Consider the following 15399-nt stretch of genomic DNA (forward strand, 5'->3'; position numbering starts at 1 on the left):
CTCTTTACTATCACTCCCACATTCTTGAAGATTCGCCCTCACTCGCTCTCACTCTTACTCTCATTGAGTCTATTATTTACTAGTAGTGTAATAAAAATGTGGAAGAAAAGAAATCAGAGCCATGAGGCCTGTTGAGGAGCGCCGCTCCTATCAGCTCACTTATAGCCATAATATTACCTGACATAATATGACATGCTCTAGATGCACTGCTCACATTTCCATAGCATTTTCTTTTTTTTTGCAGAGTTTTATATATCGCGAACTTGACTCGAATGGGGTATCAGAGCGCTTTACATAGTACCAGTTACGTTATATTAGGACACACATTCATTTTGGTTAGGCACAGGGAGATTAAGTGATTTGCCCAGAATCACAGGATGTTGCGCGGCCTTGCCGAGCCTCGAACCCAGTTCCCCAGATTAGAGGTCGACCGCCCTAGCCGTTAGGTCAACTATGGTGGCGCTATATGCACCGACCTAGCTCTCTGTGCGTGTCATAAACGTGCATATAACACATCACATAAGGTAAGAAGGCACCAGCCATAACAGGGTGAAATCACACACTTTTGAGCTGCATGTGGTCCTGTATGTGTGCATTGCATGAACGGAGCATTCAATGCACTCACATATCATAGCAAGAGAAGGCAAAACATACGGGTCAGATTACACAGCTTCAGCCTGGCTGAAATGTGTCTTTTATACGATAATAATATGCTAACACTGAGTTGTGCCTCATTGTGCACCCTTTTATTAGTGGTTCAAACATTGTGAGAGCTTATTTGTGCCAGCACAGTTTAGACATCTCACACATTTCAAGTGATGCAGGGCGTAGCCGGTTGGAGAGGGCAGGCCCGAGCGAAAATCAAGGGAGCTCAGGCCAATCCTGACGCGGCTTTCAGCAGCATGAGAGCAGCATCAGGATTGGCCGTTGTGGACTCTGGGAGCCTGTGCCTGCAATGGAGAGAAGCAAGACGTAGTGATGCGTCAGGTTTTTTTTTTTCTCGTTATCCCGCTCTCACCCTTACCCCCGCCCCGCTTCCCTATCGACACACTGGCCGACACTGCTCACCATCAGCTGCAAATGGAATTCCATTGAGTTTTCTTAAAGCAGGATAGCGCCTGGGATGGGAATAAAAAGCCATGATGGATAGGAAATGTTAATTCATATATTTTTTTATAATTTGAGAGAATATTGTATTTAAGAAGGATTAAGAACATTATACCATTTTTGTCAGTGAAATGCATTTTCATTACATGTATCTTAGAAGAACAGGTCCCCAGTGTGAGATTAAAAATATAAAATGTCTACACATTGAAATAATAATGCAAGATTGCATAAAAGAAAAACATTTAATCATTAAAAAGGATGAATGAGGATGGATGAATGAACTAAAAAGGATGTCTTATTAGGTCATGACAAAACTATGTTTGAACTAACTGTACTATAATTGGATTGAAATGTATGTATTTTTATGAATTTTCTATTCCTAAATAGTTGAAATCAAATTTTTCATCTGGGTTCAGGCATTATTTCATGGATGCCCCTGTTAAAAACCTAACATTCCAATATACAATTGCCGAAGCATTGTTTATACAATGGATAGCGCCTGGGATGACAGGAGCTAGATAAATGGTGGCGGCTGATGGCTGGAGGAAAGTGCTGGGCTCGTGTTCATCCTTACCCCATCAGGTCCCAATGTCTCTGAATCACTGTGAGCCCGCCATTGTTAACATACAATGCTAGGGCGTTTGTTGCTGCGGGGCAGTAAGTGTTATGCACAGTTCGGGCAATGCTCCTATCTTTAGCAGGGGCGGCTGGTACCCTTTGAAAGTGGTGGTCGAGCAAAGTGCCCCACTGCTTCCCAAAAAACAAAAACAAACCCTCCCTTCAAAAACCCAAAGTAAAACAGCCTCTCCCTCCAAAAGCCCAAATAAAAACAACCCCTTCCTCCAAAACCCCTAAATTAAACATAAACTAATTACATGCATTACACATTTAATATATAAAAAAAAAAGTACATTTTACTTATTTACATGTCTGAGATAAACATCCAACTTGGTGAATATCAAGGTGGAGAACACAAGTCGAGGAAAGCCAAAGCCAATCAGCATCCCCATTATTGAATGGCTGTTTTTTTCAACAAATTGCTGAAAAACAATCCAGGGTCTGGGTATCAGATCCAGAGGCGTAGCATGGGTTGCCAGCGCTCGTGGCAAGGCAGGTATCCTTCCACTTTTTAAAAAAAAAATGTGCTCCCCTATTAAAATGTTGCGCCCTTAAGAATGCCCCCTAAGAATTTTGCATCCAGGGCAACCGCCCCTGTGCCCACCCGCCCGTGCTACACCACTGATCACATCCCATAGGAGAGGCAAAATCAAAGTTCATACATTTCCCCAAAAACTTACAATTTCAAAAATCTAAGAAAACTTAAATAACATTTATTTAAAAAAAATATAAAATGAAAATAAAAACAAAAGCAGCGATCATAGTAGTCTCTCTTAAATGTTTTTTGCTGTTCCTGCTGCAGTCTTCTCTTTATGCCCGCTGCAGCTGTAGACTGGTGCATGGTACTGCTTGTAAAGGCAAAGGGCTCCCCGGGGCAAAGCAGGTAAGTGAATACTTTGGGGAAGCAAAGGTGAGAAAAAACATAAGGGCACAGGATGGAGATGAGGCTGCACATTAGCAATAACAACCAAATAATCAAGAGGCTGGGAGGAAGAAAAGAGGAAGGTGAGCAGGAGGCCCACGGTCAGTGCTTAATTTGTAAAAAAAAATAGGTGCCAGGGCCCTCATCAGGAGGCCACTGCAGCTTGCACCACCCATTGCCCCCGCCAATACTAGTAACAACACAACTATTAACCATCACACTCCTATAGGTGTGAGAGTTCAGACTATTCCAGGCCTCCAAAGCTATAATAACAGCTCGGGCGGCAGGTGTTAGTGGGTTTTTATTGTATATTGAACTAATATACAACTGTTGTTGTTCTCCACTCCAAGTTACACAAACAGCGCCACCATGTGACAGGCTGTCATAAGTGCTGGTGTTGACAATTAAGTGCCGTGCTAAGCAGCGGAAACCACCGGCTCAAATTAAGCACTGCTCATAGTACATTTTGAAAGTCTCTTAAGAGCGTAATTTCATGAAAACAGAATTTGCTTAAAAATCAATTGTTACCTTCAGTTTGGTAATGAAAATGAACAGTTTATTCCAAGCGGTATTGCTCAGAAAAAATGTGTGAAGGTAATCGTACATCATTAGTAAATTTGCTCCCAACGCAGAACCCTTTGAAGATGATGTCTACTATCACCTGGAAACAATGGATCAGAGAGTTTGTCTCTTGCAGTCCTGTTTTTGTCTCCAAAGAGATAAAACATTGAGGAAAGAATCCTCCATTGCTTGTCCTGAAGGTTTCCAAATGGCCTCCATTTCAAGTATGCTATGCGACTCAGTAGTTGAAGTTGGCCTGTTGTGTAACAATTGAACTCACCCACGTTGCACAATTGGGGCTTTGATCTAAAAAAGGTCAAATCACCAAAAACAGTAAAGACTGAGTGGGCATGTCAGGCATAGTCACAAAATATAACTTTTCTCCAGCATTATACAAGCTCACAACAATCAAACATCCCAGGAGTTGTCAAATGCACCATCTATGAAAACAATCAAGGAGGCACGAAGTCCTGTATTGACCATCACATTTGTAGGAAAACGCCAATCGTAGAAAGTAAAGACTGTATTCAAGCAATTAAAATTCTGCTGTTAAGTGCAATAGACTCTGAAACTAATAGACACGCAGTGGCAGGTGGTGACGCAAATATATGATGTTACAACGCAAACAATTACAACACATGCCTTTACAACGCGGTTTTTACATTGCAACTACCATTACAATGCATGATTTTACAATGCATGCCATTACAACGCACTTTTAGAAACTGCCATTACAACTCATACCATTACAACGCATTCCATTACAACGCATAATACTTTTTGGGCAGCAGTGGGGAAAATGTTGGATAGTGTAGGGGTAAAAATTACTATTACCACTCCAGTGAGTGTAACAGTAGGGAACGTGTTGGACAGTGTAGGGGTAAAAATTACTGTTCGCACTCCAGTGAGTGCAACAGTAGAGTAAGTGTTGCATAGTGTAGGGGTAAAAATACTATCCTCATGTACCCCAAAACCCATACCCACCCTAAAACTAAAAAATCCCCATTACTTACCTTATAATGCGTTGTAATGGTATATGTTGTAATGGTATGCGTTGTAGTGGCATGCGTTGTAATGGCATGCGATGTAAAGGCAGGTGCGTTGTAACAGCTGCATTGTAAAGGTAGTGCGTTGTAATGACTGCATTGTAATGGTTGTTTCCCGGTGACGCTCAACACTGAAGGGGCGTCGAGGGGTCCAAGAGCCAAACTCAGTGGGGGGCAAAAAGATCATTAAAAAAAATAAGAACATACTTACCCGTGTTTCGCTCTTCTCCATGTTCTTCTTGGATTCCGTCAGCGCGACGGCACGTCATATAGCCTTAGGCAACCCCCTTCTGCAAATCCCGATGCTGCTCTCCAGCTGCATATGAGCAGTATGAGAGCAGCGCCAGGATTGGCTGGAGCGGGCTGCCTCGCCACTCCAGCAGGCACAGGAGGCCTGTGCCTGCTCTCCACCCAGCTGGCTGAGACCGCTAGGTGGAGAGGTTTACACTGTGTAAGTCAGGCTGGCCATTGCAAGACAGTCAGCCAATGTGAGCACTTCTCCTCTGCTGCCAATCAGCAGCAATGCCCCACCCCCAAACACTGCTTGGGCTGGGAGCAGTGAACAATAAATCAATAATTCATTTTACTACTGTTTTATTTTTCACTTTTGCTACACTGGCAAATGGGGGCGGGGATAGTGATGCTCCTCCGCCCTAATGGGGACTGCCGCTGAAGACACAAGATGCATGTTTTACACACCCACCATCCGAAACTAAACACCAAGAATATGACTTACAAAGCAACTGTTACATCACACAAAGGAACACAATATTAAAGGTTGCTGTGGTCTATCCGTACCTAACCCAGAAGGCTGAAACATGGTCCATCGCAAACATGTACATTAGGGCCAAGCGGCACCACCTACAATTTGATATCCCTCCCACATCACCATCAGTACACACCTCATTACTGGATTCATGTGCTTGGGAACACTTACCTTAGGCTCAAGCAACGCCATCAATCTCAAAGCCAAAATGCATAGGTCAGATGCTACAACAGTGTGTTATTTATTGAACTACTGAAAATCGACCCCGATAGTATCATGATACAAGAATATCGAGCACAGAATATTGACATTTATTGTTTGACACTCATCACCCCCCTGTGTTTTCATCCACACCTTTGCCTCTTCCCCGTAACTATGTTCGAGTTCCTCTATCATTGGGAGCTATACTGTTGACAGATGTGTTGTTGGCAGTGTTCTCCATCCACTGGCAAACACTGAGACTCACAGGTACACAGAATTACAAGCATACTATACCAATGCTGGACCTGAGCATTGACATACACCAATCATATGTAAAATAGCTAAACAGGTGCCCTCGGAAAACAGCGTCTGGCATTCTACCTTGGTTTTTGAATGCACAGCAAATGTGACGAGATAAGAACAAGGTTTACAGGTCTACTAACAGAGGAGCTTGGAGCAACAAGTGAAAATGCGAGCAGTCGTGCTAAGTACTCTTGAAGAACCAGAACCTTTTGGGCCTGGCGGCACAGGGTACGCCTGAATCTCCTGGGTTCTCCTGCTCAGTTACACAGAGACACGGGACACTCTGTTAGGCGTTAGAAGATCAGATTTATTAGCTGCAGCTAGTACAGTTGTCCCAGAAGTACACAAGGTAGGTTCTCAGGAGACTGCCACTTCACTCTGTGGCGCACAAACTTTTATACCATATAGATAACATATACATTAACCAAGTATACACCCAACACATACAAGAAAGAGCCAATAAGGAAAGTTGGAAAACAGGACAGAACCAATAGGAGAGATTTGAAAACAAAAGTGTCAGATGACTCGAAGAAACCTCTCCTCCAACTGTGTTTGTCACCCCTCCCTCAAACTAATTAATTAACAGATTCGTAACAAACTTGCAAGTGGCGAGATACGTTTGTGTGTGTTGGAGGTCAGTTGTGAAATGAGAGAATGCTAGCAGAGGACAGTGAAGGCCAGACGATAAGATAAAGTCAGAAAAGAATAGTGTGAACTAACAGATAGTTGAGACGGGGATTAGGAAAACCAGACAGGGATTAGTGTCCTAACACCAGCTTTGCAAATAGAGGCAGAAGGGCTATTTTAACATGAAGCTGCAGAAAAAGCAGAATAGACTTTGTTTGCCGTGCTGCCTGAGTGATGGCAACACAAAATGGCGGCGGAGCATAAAATGGCAGATCGATTCGAACGCGATCGGAAATCGAAGTTCCTCAGACCCTCCTTTTGCCAGAACTCAGGCAAGATAGACTCATGTTAATCTGAGTCAATGTCGATAGCCATGAAGTCATCGAGCTGTTGCTGTAACATCATTCTTATGTTTTCTGTTCTTGGTGATTTGGGCTTAGGGATGCATATAGTAGCACATAGGTCACAGATGGCGGGACCACCGTGCATACAAAGGCAACAGGAGAAAATAATGGTCAAAATTATTCCAAGAAATGTCAATGCTTTCCAACCCCATTTGGACAGTAGTCCCCAAAACCACTCCGAAAAGGACCAATCTCCTTCGTCCTGGTGAATCGACTCAGAGATTATGTGCAACTTGGAGATAGCTTGGTATACTGTCGGAGCGTCATTAGGTATGAAAATACAGCAACTTGACCCGATCAATTTGCACACTCCACCACGATCTGCAAGAACAAAATCTAAGGCAATTCGATTTTGTAAGGTCATAAGACGGTCCGCCTGTAGTTCTGCCGTGATATTACTTAAGGCTCCTATAGTGATGTCTATTGTGGTGTCTACGACACAGACTAGTTGCCTTATATTTCTGCTGTTGGCCATTGGACCCCAAAAAGGAGGAAATCCTTTGAGGAAATCTCCTCCCTCTTGTCCTGCTGTGTCTTTCGAATCAATAATCCCTCTGCCATATCTGTTTCGATGATAGTTTGCAGAAGCGGTGTATGTAGGGGGAAGAAGGAAAGCTATATAGCAGGTACCAGAAAAACCAGTTGGTAACCATGTGTAAGCTCTATTGTGGCAGATAAAATATGTGCCCTGAGATGGCACTAGAGGAGGCGAGTTCTGAGAGGAATAAACATACGTGTGGGAACAGTTATTTCTTTGTATGGTGTCAGAAGAGAGATCATTAATTTGTAGACAGAAATTTCCCTGATGAGGAATCGTCCAAATTGGCGGAGATTTTCTTTGTTTGACCTTATCACTAAGGCTAGTGACATAATGGGTGACGTTCCAGTTTGTATACGCTTTTCTTTCATCCACGGGAATCTTACTATTTTCCATGATTTTAGCCATAGCTACCATTCCCTTAATTAATGAGCTATGACTAAAATCTGGACTACCATTATATGAACCAATGGATCGTTTGAACTTGCTTTGGTAGGCATTGGAGAAAATGACAAAATAAGCCCAAGCAGCACCCTCATAGGAGAACCAAATATGGCATTCCTTTCTCTGTGGTATGTGGCATAAGTCCACATACCCAAAAGTCATTCGTATTGACCACTAACTGATGTTGATGTAACAATTGGACAAAGGAATTGTTGTAGTATTCAGTTTTTCTAATGAGTTCATGTTGAGGAAGGGTATGAAAGAGATGTGGAGAGACAGTAGAAGAAGTCGGAGAGGAAGAAGGAGAGACAACTTTTTGCTGCAGAGCATAAACAATCCAACCTGTAAACGCCAAAACAATACACAATAGTATAACGATACATAAGGTTATATTAAAACGACTGTACATTAATTTACAGGATTCTTTCTTCATTTCATCCTTTCTCTCTCTTTTGCCTAGTGTAGTTTCCATCTTTCAAATGGATGCTCACGGCAATCTTCCTCGATCACTCAATTATGATTATCTGCCGTCCTATGACACTGCAAGTCCTGCAGGCCTATGGCCACTACTCAGGCCACAATCAAGACTCCTACCATGACCCTGCATTCGGGACAGAATACTACACAAGAGAGAAAAAATCTTAAGTGTTCTTTTGTCTAGGTCTCAGATTGTATCGTTCTTTTCCTGGAGTGCTTTGATTTTGAAACAATGTTCGTGGATTGGTTGTATCTAAGCAACGATGCGATGGTATTACTTCTTGAAGAATGTCGTTGTCCTCTTTCTCAGACAGTCTCCCATTCAGGCGTGCATCACTAAAGGGTACGAATCGTGGAACCTTCTCACTCTCAGAGTCCCCAATGCCCCTACGTACCCATTGATCGTAAGGTAAGGGCAAAGGCACTTTCTTACAATGCATGCCGTGAATCCAATTTTTCTTTCCTTCGACTTTAACTGCTGTTCTCGTGGTGAGCAAAACCATTCGGGGCTCTCTCCATCTGGGCTCCAAATTTCTCATTCTTTGGAAATTCTTGGTGCAGACCCAGTCACCTGGTCGGATGGAATGACCTGGGTCTGTGGAAGCCTCTGGTAAAGCACTCTGAACCTGTTGATAGAGAACACGCAATTTAGTCGTAAGATCATGCAAGTAGTCAATCAACATTGGATATGTCAAGTCTGAGTATTTCTTAGGGCGAGGGACTCCCCATACGTTAGCCGGGCATCCAAAAACCACTTCGTAAGGGCTAAGTCCCAAACGAGAGTATACTGCAGTTCTGGTGGACAGTAGAGCCAATGGCAAAGCATCGGGCCAATTGAGTCCTGTACTAGCCTGAACCTTTGCTAGTCTTAACTTCAATGAACCGTTGTAGCATTCCACTAAACCCGCTGATTTTGGATGATTTGCCGCATGGAACTTTTGCTTGATACCAAGACCCGCACAAACTTTTTGCATGACTTGGCCAGCAAATTCGCTCCCATTGTCACTCCAGACAATGCGCGGCAAACCAAACCTAGGGAAAAATTATTTCAGTAGAACTTTAGCTGTGGATAAAGCTGTGTTGTCTTTTAGAGGGTATGCTTCTATCCATCTTGAAAAGGCGCATACTACCACCAGAACGTATTTAAGGTTGTTGCATCGCTCCATATGAATGTAATCGATTTGCAACACCACAAATGGATATGTTGGGGGAGCAAAGTGACCCGCTGGAGTTGGGGTTCCCTTTCCAGGATTGTACATCAAACAAACAATACAATGTTTCACCACATTGTCTGCACACTTTGGGATTTCTTCATTCTGCCACACTGGAGCCAGAAGCTTACATATACCTTGCGCACTTAGGTGGGCTGGACCATGTGCCATAGTGACCACTGGGAGTACATAGGCATCTGGTAACAGCCAACGTTGGTGTTCAGATAATTCCACCCAACAACCCATCTCATCTAACATTCCCGTACTTTCTGTCCACTTGCTCAACTCTTTCTCTGTAGCCTCTTTCTGAATCGCTCTTATACTTTCCACTGTATCCTCATACATTCCTCTCTCTCTAACCCAATTTGCAGGACCCGTCACATACATTCGACTTGTTGCATCTCTCGCTGTCTTTTTCGCTACTTCGTCTGCAAATACATTTCCTCGACCAACGTCATCTGTAATTTTCTTGTGTGCACTACACTTCACAATCGCTATTTGGGTGGGTAAGGCAAGTGATTCAAGAAGATCTGTCACTAATTGGCCATGTTGTATTTTGGTGCCATGTGAAGTGAGAAATCCCCTTTCCTTCCAAAGATGCCCAAAGCTGAACGCTACACCAAAGGCATATTGACTGTCGGTGTACACGTTCACTCTCTTCCCTTTTGAAAGTACACATGCTCTTGTTAAAGCTATCAATTCTGCTGCTTGAGCTGAATTATGCCTAATATGTGCTGTTTCCACAACTGTATGCAAAGTAGTTACAGCATAGGCTGAAACTGTATCCCCATTAGGCATTTTAAAACAAGAACCGTCTACCCATAGAGTTCCATCCGGATTCTCTAGCGATGTGTCTTTCAAATCAATTCTTCATTTTGTCACTTCCTCAGTAAGAAAGAAACAATCATGTTGCTCCTCAACACTTTTCTCATCTGGAAGGGGCAACAGAGTGGCTGGATTTAGGGTATTACATCGTTTGATGTGTACGTGACTAGCCAACCGCGTCAGCTCGTATCCAGTTAGGCGAGCACTCGTAAGATGCTGTGTTTTCGTTCGGTTTAATAAGGTATCTACTGCATGCGGCACCATAACAATAAGAGTGTTATCTAACACTACTCCAGCAGACTGTCGAATAGAAATTGCTGCTGCTGCTGTTGCTTTGAGGCAACTGGGCAATGCTTTAGCTACTGGGTCTAACGTAGCTGAAAAATATGCACATGGTCGCTGTTTGTCTCCAAATCGCTGTGTTAAAACTGGCAACGCACAACCTTCTCTCTCGTGAACATAGAGCGTAAACGGCTTACTGTAATCAGGAGTACCCAATACAGGAGCGGAACACAGAGCAGTACGTAAGTCGGTAAAACTCTTTTGGCACTCATCAGTCCATGGAAGGGGCTGAGGCGTATCTTTCAAAGTGAGTGCCAACAAAGATTTGGCTATCAGAGAGAAGTTAGGGATCCACTGCCTACAATAAGAGGTGATACCCAGAAAGGCACGTACCTCCCTTTGTGTGGATGGCACAGACATTTGTGTAATTGCCTGAATTCGTTCTGGCGTTAATCGTCGTCCCTCCTTTGATAGGAGATTACCCAATTAGGTAACCTCTCTACGAACGTATTGTAGTTTGGAGGGTGAAACCTTATGATTCAGATCAAACAAATGCCGTAACAATGCAACAGTGACATTTTTGCAAATATCTTCTGAATCAGCGGCGATTAACAAGTCATCCATATATTGGATAAGAGCAGCACCAGACGGCAAATGAAAAGTATTAAGATGACATTTTAAAGCTTGGCTGTAAATGGAGGGACTTTCACAATAGCCTTGAGGTGCGCGCTTAAACCGGAAGCTTCGGCCTCCAAGAGAGAAACCAAAAATGTCCCTACTCTCTTCTGCAATGGGAATACTAAAGAAAACATTCTTTAGATCGATAACAGAAAACCAGGTCGCTGTAGAAGGTATCATTGTCAACAAAGCAGTGATATCCGATACTACGGGAAACTGCGGTACAACAATTTTGTTTACCTCCCGGAGATCAATCACAAAACAATATACAGGTGGCTGAGAAGGATCAGTGCGTTTAAGAACAGGCAGAATCGGACTATTGCATGTGTTACCTCTTGTTTCTTCAACCACACCCTTTTGAATCAAGTCATGAATGATTTCCAAAAGCGCTTTTTCACCTTCAGTAGAAATTCTGTACTGCGGGATACGTGGTAATTCTACATTGGGCTTAAGAGTGACAACATAAGGTGGAATCTCCAGACAACCCACATCGTTCGGACCCGTGGCCCAAAGCGTTGCTGGAAGAGAAAGCAATTCAGGTGGAAACTGATCTTTGGACAAATACATTGGAGAAATCAGTTTCTGTCCTAAAGTAAGATGTACACCAGAAGGAGAACAATATATCGTAGCATGCATTCTTTTCAATAGATCTAAACCCAACAGATTCTCACCGCAACCATTCGTCAAGAGAAGTGGAGCTTCCAAATCATAAGGGCCAATTGAAATAGGCAAAGGGCAAGAAACTGGGTTACGAACAGGGGCGCCAGAAAATCCTACAGAAACATTCGTTAAGCCAGACAAAGGTGCCCCAGGGAGTTTGGAATGAATGATAGAACTTCTCATCGCCCCAGTATCTAGAAGAAATGGCTCTAAAACACCCATTGTAGTGACGTTAACATAAGGTCCATTCTGATCTACTGGAACCGACACAACTCCCTTACTTTGTCCATGGCTGTCCTAGTTAGCATGAAGACTCTCATTTCCATTTTCAACATAACAATCTTCATTATAATATTGCGTAGACCTAACATTTTGCTGATCAAAATAGTTCACAGAATTGGGAGAAGGAAGGGCACGCTGTTCTTGTGTCAACACACCTCGACCTCTACCTCTGCTTGCTGACTGGAGGCCAGCACGACCTCGTGGAGCAGATAATGCTCCATTGCGCTGCAATAAAACCGGACAACTATTCTTAAAATGACCTTCTTCTCTACAATAGGCACACTGATTGGGTCCTAACAAAGGTCGCGGAATATATGGCTCAGGTTTTTGATACAACCTCTGAAACTGCGGAGGCTGTTGAATCTGAGGCTGAACATAGCAAGGAGGATAAGCTTGTTGCAAAAGAACCTTTGTTTTTAGTTCTTTCGTCTTTTCTCTTGCTTTTCTTTCTCTTCTTTATCTCTGTTTTCATAATATTGTGCAGTAGCCAATATCTGGGCAGAAGAAGAAACAGCCCATGAACTTTCAGAGTCTTTCAATTTGTGTGACAGCTCGGGAAGCAAATTAAATACGAATTTGTCCACAAATAATCGCTGTCTACCCTCTGTAGCCATATCCTGACCACTGTGATCAATAAATGTCTCCTCGAAACGAGTGAAGAAATTGGAAACACTTTCGTCTTTCTTTTGTTTGCATGCTGCTAGTTTATCCCAGTTAACTCTCAATGCAGGCATCATAGTTTTCATTAATGTAATAAACCTACCAGGAAGTTCCGAAATCAAAGCTTCAGGCTTTGCACCACCCACTTGGTCTCTATCTGTGGTAATTATAACATCCCAAGTAGCACCTAATTCCTGTGCGTGATTCTCCTTACGAATCTTAGCCCATATTGTCTGTGGGACTACATTTCCCATCAACATATCGATATCTGCTAAATTCATGATGCAAGCATCTACTGTCTGTGATAATTCTTTGTAACAACCTGCAGGGTTCTTACGAGGATCTGGTAGAGTCTGCTTAAGAGCCAAAACTTCAGATCGCTTCCATGGCACATGTATCCATATACGTTGAAAGTGAGCAGGAATAGCTGCATTAGCACCTACTGCTGCAACCTCTTCCTTCCATACTGGAGGAACCTCTCTCATGGGATAGTATTTCAGTGTTAACCTTACCGACGGATCAGAATCAAGGAAAGCCTGAGAGAACAATAATATCTATAAGAAATAAGTGTCCTTACAGCTTTCTCAACCTTAGAACCCACAACAAGTCCTTTTTCAAAATCAGCCTGAACATCTAACAGATCTTGTGGGATCGACTCGAATTCACATCTTCCCATTCTTTAATGAGAATATCGCACATTGCATTAAAAACATATCTTTGCGTAGGCGCATTCCATTGTGAGAAAGTAGGCATAATATCGGACACACTGTATTGAGGACCCTTCTTAATCCATTTACGTGTGAGAGAGTCTAGCCTTTCTCGTTCTTCAAAATCTGGGAACTGACTACGAGGCTGTCTTCGAGCAAAAGCCGGAGACATATTTAAAGCTCCAAAGAAAGGAGATAGAATACCAGTGACAGTGTCTGTGAGACGCTTACGCACAGACGGAGAATTAGACATAAGAATAGGGGACAAGGTATTGGGCGAACTAGTGGAAGGAGAACCGATAATTGCAGGAGGAGCAGAAGGCAAAGGAGATCTAAGATCAGGAGATGAGGGCAAAGAAGTTGAAGTTAATGGTAACACTGGCAGAGGCGGTAATACTGGAAGAGGCAAATGCGGAGGAGCCGGAACAGGCGGAGGTACCGCTGGCGGCTGAACAGGCTGTAACATTTGGGGTGCATTAGCACTTTGTTCATAGGGCGGAGGCAACCTCAATAAATGGGACATTAGGGGATCTTCTTCTATATCTTTCTTGTTTTCAGAAGGGGAGACAGGCAGCACCGGATAGCATTTATCTATCGCCATGCGATGCTGTCTTTCTGAAATTTCAGTCGCATTATCAATTTCATCATCTTTGAATTGTTGGGTAGCCTGTATAATTGCCATACCCTGTGCTTTCCTATCTCGTTTTGCTTGCTTAATTTCTCTCTGTTTGGCTTCCTTACGCCAAAGGCGGAAAGAGTCAAACATTGCCGGCCGGGCTTTTCTTTTGAATAGAACTGCTTCCAAATTATCTAACACATCGGGATCAAAGCTACCATTTTCTGGCCATTTTAGAACACCATCTTTCTTTGTGTATCGGGTCCATGCCTCGTTAAAGGCAATGGGGCCAACACCATGTTTCGAATAGAGCTCATATGTGGGAGTTCCAACTGAAGGAATCGGACAAGAGTCCTCAAGTCGGGAATCCCTATTACAACCAAAGCAACAAAGTTTTCCAAACTTAGTCAGACCAGGCATCTCGTGATTTCACCTGACTGTTCACAAACTTCAAGGGAGTAAAACTCAGTTTACGCAGCACAAATGCACTTACCCTCGGCTTTGGCTATTGCAATAGTCGAATCTAAGGACTACAAATGCTAAGAAAAAAAAAAGGACAAAATTTGTGGGCGCGACCCACGAAGATACTTAACTAAGGACGTCTTCCTACACCAACAGAGGCCCGTCTATCGTCTCGCCTTACCATACATCATCAAAGGAAGGGCCAAGGCAGGGCAGCGGTTGTTAGTAGCCGTCAGGAAGGAGTAACCGTGCTGCAAAAGACCTTCGGACCACTTTCGACATACAGGGGTCGCTTAATGTGGCTCGCGAATCCTCCGGAATTTTCTTGCGGGGTTCCTCACGACCTTCGGGCAGAACCGGTACCACTGAAACCGCCCCACGTTGGGCGCCAGTTGAAGAACCAGAACCTTTTGGGCCTGGCGGCGCCGGGTACGCCTTAATCTCCTGGGTTCTCCTGCTCAGTTACACAGAGACACGGGACACTCTGTTAGGCGTTGGAAGATCAGATTTATTAGCTGCAGCTAGTACAGTTGTCCCAGAAGTACACAAGGTAGGTTCTCAGGAGACTGCCACTTCACTCTGTGGCGCACAAACTTTTATACCATATAGATAACATATACATTAACCAAGTATACACCCAACACATACAAGAAAGGGCCAATAAGGAAAGTTGGAAAACAGGACAGAACCAATAGGAGAGATTTGAAAACAAAAGTGTCAGATGACTCAAAGAAACCTCTCCTCCAACTGTGTTTGTCACCCCTCCCTCAAACTAATTCATTAACGGATTTGTAACAAACTTGCAGGTGGCGAGATACGTTTGTGTGTGTTGGAGGACAGTTGTGAAATGAGAGAATGCTAGCAGAGGACAGTGAAGGCCAGACGATAAGATAAAGTCAGAAAAGAATAGTGTGAACTAACAGATAGTTGAGACGGGGATTAGGAAAACCAGACAGGGATTACTCGGCCAGTCCTAAAACCAGCTTTGCAAATAGAGGCAGA

The sequence above is a fragment of the Triturus cristatus genome, chromosome 10 (assembly GCF_964204655.1).
Source record: "Triturus cristatus chromosome 10, aTriCri1.1, whole genome shotgun sequence".
In the NCBI taxonomy this organism is placed as follows: domain Eukaryota; kingdom Metazoa; phylum Chordata; class Amphibia; order Caudata; family Salamandridae; genus Triturus; species Triturus cristatus.